General features: G+C 39.3%; 1 long non-coding RNA gene across 1 annotated transcript; it reads right to left on the bottom strand.

The window, feature by feature from the left end:
• Nucleotides 1-453: 453 nt before the first annotated feature.
• Nucleotides 454-1,729, bottom strand: LOC149260088 (uncharacterized). The gene is made up of 4 exons (XR_016247983.1): nucleotides 1,654-1,729; nucleotides 952-1,058; nucleotides 603-742; nucleotides 454-471 (listed from the first exon to the last, which is right to left on the bottom strand). It is a non-coding gene; the product is annotated as an uncharacterized LOC149260088 (long non-coding RNA).
• Between the last annotated feature and the right edge of the window lie 2,965 nt (nucleotides 1,730-4,694).

The following is a 4,694-nucleotide window of genomic DNA, read 5'->3' as shown; positions in this document are numbered from 1 at the left end:
ATTTACAAAAGAAAAACAAAAGGAAATATGGCTACCTTAAATGCAACATCGAAGTCCATGTTGTTGACTAGCTGAAGACATAAAAATCATACATAAGATGCTCATACAATGGTGCACTATAAATAGTATATACTATTGTCAAACGAAAATCACTTTGTATTTATGCATTCTACAGTTCTATCAAAACCAAATTATGAAAATGAAACACAAAAAAAATTGACTAACTTTGTGGTGAGCAAAGTCCCCAAGATTTTTTGGGCATTTGTCACTACCCTGGACAGCAGATGAAAAAACACAAAATGCAAAACATGCATAGACTGACATTCGAACTAAAAATTGCAACAGCTTCCCATGCCAAACGCATTTGTTGTAGATCATATTTCCTGTGCTTTTTATGATGTCTATGATATTATTTAATTCAATAACTCCGTTCTCAAAGATCATCTTTTTTCTTGGAATGGACAAGAAAATCTATGTACACAACACAATTATAGTTAATTTCAGACAAATAGGCAAAGAAAATTGAAGCCTATATCATAATATTATGACAAATGAACCAAAGCACATTAAAAGGAATTAGTATTATGAAGCTATTCACTTACAGAGAAACGTAAGTTCTCCCGGCTGAATTGTGACAATTTCGTTAGTCATGACTAGTTTTATGCCAGGTAACCTGTATCCTTGAAGTTGGCCACTGACAATATAAATAATATCGAGTTCACAGAATGATCAATTCACACACCTACAATCCAAGCCACAAGAAACAATCAGTTATAAACAAAAATAATCTAGCTCACAAAAGCCTGAGTTTGCACAGAATTCATTGTGTGCTATTAAGAGACAGATCAATGATCTCATGTGCTAAAAGTGAATTCCTCCCCGGTGATCCGACAATATTTGGACAATCCATCCAAACACGGTAATTGCATGCATTCAAAAGAAAGATTTTACCCTTGACCAAGGAGGAGGGAGATTCTGCCAATAACCAAAGTTTAATCAACGATCCAAATAAAGCCTGGAAGCAAAATCAAGAACTGACCGACAGTATACTCCTTCGCCTGCCCAAAGAAGAAAATAAAAGATTCACATCAATGCCAAAAATTTCAACACAGAAATCGAAAATACATAAATTCATCTGCAAAAACCCTGCTAATTTCAGAGGGCGAGGCAATAAACTATGTGAATTTGCAGTTCTATTATCTTCAAACAAATTTAGCGGGGACCTGAAGCAAAAATCTAAATCTATGATCGGAGACTCGCAAAGTTCTGCATAAAGTGTAAACTCCGAGTTATCGCAAATTACGAAACAATCTAACGAAAAGACCAGGCAAAAACCTAACTCTATACGGAAAAAACGGCATTTGTTTCCTGTGTGGAACTACGAATACTTTAAATGTAAAGTTCGCGTAATTGCCGAAGAATTTAGCAGCGACGATAAGTCCAAATTCTAAATTCGAATTTATCAGCAGCAACATGCTAAAAATCTGAGAATATATTAAGTTTTGAATGTTCTGAACTGAGTTCTCGCAATTTCAGAACAAACACGGAAATCAGACAAATACCTATATCTGTGGGGGTAGGAAAACGCAGATTTTTCGGAAAAACTGAGTGTAAATGCTTTGAATTTGCAGCTCGGAAAGAAAATATACTTACATGTATCTCAATATTATGGCCGGATCCTCCTCCGCTTGTCCGCCCCTTCACAGATTTATAACATGCCAACAAAAGTGACAAGTTCAGAATAGATAAAGGGAAATTTGTGTTGTTAAATAATAAAACCAGAGGCAAAGGGGGAAAGGCAGAGGAAACCAAAACTACTGAAAATAGAAATACCTCGAGGTCCATCAGTGCCATGTATTTCTGCAATGAAGTTTGATATTGGCGAATGTTATTCAGAAGCTTTTTTCCTGTAGAAATGTAACAATAGGTTTAGCAACCAATAGATAAAATCTCACATACGAGATAGCCACAAAAGAAAAAGGAAAAGAAAAGAATGTTCTTTCACTTCCTGTACTTTGCAACGAGATAAAACATCTAAATCACAGTAAAATTTCCTCTTTTGCTACTTTGAAGAAGGGAACCATAAAAACTAAAGAGCATTCACTGCAAATATCCAAATCTATGCAAATTTCCTTCACTTCCCAAGTAAGGGCGACGGAAGAGGGTCGTTAAGTCGTATCCGTTGACAGAGGCGAAGAGTGAATCAATGGGGCAGAACCCTGGTAAGCTCTCAACTGTACCAGCTCTCAACTAAGAAACGACAATGCAACATGAAATTTCAAATTTAAATAAAAATAAGAAAATCAACCGATGTCAATAAAAATAAAAATGAAAGTCGAAACTTTTATCCACCTTGTGGGCCCTACATGACGGCCATGTGCCTAACACCTATCTCCCTAGCATAACACATGCAAGCTCTACAGCAGGCCACCTAAGGTCGCATCAGGTTAACAGCTGTGATCAGGGAGATTGAAACCTGAAACCCGAGCAACAAGATTGAAACTAGTGTAACATCTGTAATCAGGCTAACATCTGTGATCAGGGATATTGAAACCTGAAACCCGAGCAGGAAGACCCTGCAATGTAATGTAATGCCACCTAATAAATCTACCACAAAGCTCTTGCGAAATGCCGCTGCCAATACTGCTGAAATAATACAGAGACCCACAAGCAGCAAGTAACTGAGGATACGAGGAGTATTCTTTGATTATCTTCGACAGCGACGCGACAGCGTTGTTAACCCACGAAGACACCGACGATGGCTTGAACTGGACAGGGTGACCGGTCGAATAAGCAGTGATTCCTGCTCGGCACTTGCTATAGAAGAAGCAGCAGTTAGCTCTAACACGGGACTGAAGTCACTTCAGGGGTTAGCTCTGCAAATGTTGAAAGAATAACGGCAGCTAATTCATCCGCATCTGTTGGAGGAATGGTGGAAGGGATCGATCCCATATGCGGTGAAAGCCCAAGGCAATAAAGAAGAAAGACCAGGCGCAGGGCCAAAGGCAGCATAGTACAGAAAAGATTTTGTTCTTTCCTCAATTCGGCAGAACCTGACCTGATTGCTCTTACCTGATTGCTGCGGATATTCTCTCCTTATCTGGTTCGTAGCTTAAAGTTTATTCTCTTCTCTTCCTGTCACGAAGTATCTCCAGCAATCGAGCTACTGGGCGGTAACGAAGTCTTAGCCCGCAGGCCCGAGAAAGCCTTTTCCCTCGAAGACCATTTGCATGCCCTGTCTCGGTATTCTTGCTTGCCCGAACCTCAGCCGGCAGCATAGTACAGAAAAGATTTTGTTCTTTCCTCAATTCGGCAGAACCTGACCTGATTGCTCTTACCTGATTGCTGCGGATATTCTCTCCTTATCTGGTCCGTAGCTTAAAGTTTATTCTCTTCCCTTCCTGTCACGAAGTATCTCCAGCAATCGAGCTACTGGGCGGTAACGAAGTCTTAGCCCGCAGGCCCGAGAAAGCCTTTTCCCTCGAAGACCATTTGCATGCCCTGTCTCGGTATTCTTGCTTGCCCGAACCTGAGCCATTCAGGGTCTATACTTTCTATTTTTCCTTCTGAATCGTTTCGATGCACTTGAGGTCCGAGACTCGCCATACCTTCACAGTCATATCTGAGGAGCCTGGGTTTCTCTGCTGAACGGGTATTACCCATAGTCCGGCTTACCATGCTATGCTACATACGATGCACCTGTTGATGAGGATCATGCGACAGAACACGCACACCTGCACAACACAACACCTGTTAAGACCAAACCGGAGCATACCCTGCAACCTTAGCATATACATATACCTGTTTACGAATTAACGAATTAATGCTAGCATTAACACTAGACCGTTGACGGTCAGGCATAATGAAACTGGGCGTAAATATCAACTTAACCTATGTTCGGGCCTCTTCCGCCTCGGGAAGAGGCCAAATAAGATGGGAAAGCTTCAGCGGGGAAGCAGACTTTGGTTATCTGGGGAGAACACCGCACAGACTTTATACTAAGCGTCGTATAACAGACTAGAAAAACTCTAAACTAATGCTAAGTCGGCTACTAACGATTACTATAGTCCCTGCCGGATGCCAGATGGCAGGGACTAATAACCATAACTCCCTCTATTAATCATAAACACTAGTATGACAGAATTATGAAATGCTACAACCACTCTCCATCTATAGGCACTGACAAGTGGCAAATTGAGCACTGACTCAAAAGATATTTACTTTGTAATACTTGCAACCATAACCAAAAACTCTAACGTAGCTGATTTTTTAAATCAACAATGTCTTCACTTGTTGGACTGTGATTTCAATGTTTTGGACTGTGATTTCAATGTTTTCTTTTTTAATTGGGTATTTTCTGAGATGAATTTATATTTGCACTTGCTTTCTTTAGATTCTACATAAAATTCTACATGAATGTTTCTAAGAGTTGTGGTCTTCTTTTCTCGTTTAAAAAATTAGCAAAAAGTAAAGAAGAAGAAGCTCTAATACCATTTGCAGTAAGAATTTGTAGATAAAATACAAAAGTAATTAAGAAAACCCTTAATGTAAGGTAGCGCACTCAAATACTCCTTATGGAAGGAATGACTACACAATTTATGGTTTCTATCTTACTCTTCATACATGTAAAACACTTGTGTATTGTCACATGCATCTCATTTTTAATTACTTTTTGTTTTCAAAATATTCATAGA

The sequence above is a fragment of the Pinus tabuliformis genome, chromosome 6 (genome assembly GCF_031772625.1).
Source record: "Pinus tabuliformis cultivar Carrire ecotype Pingquan chromosome 6, CPIR1, whole genome shotgun sequence".
NCBI classification, from domain to species: domain Eukaryota; kingdom Viridiplantae; phylum Streptophyta; class Pinopsida; order Pinales; family Pinaceae; genus Pinus; species Pinus tabuliformis.
The sequence above is the reverse complement of the archived record's forward strand: the minus strand, read 5'-3'. Positions and strand labels throughout refer to the sequence as shown.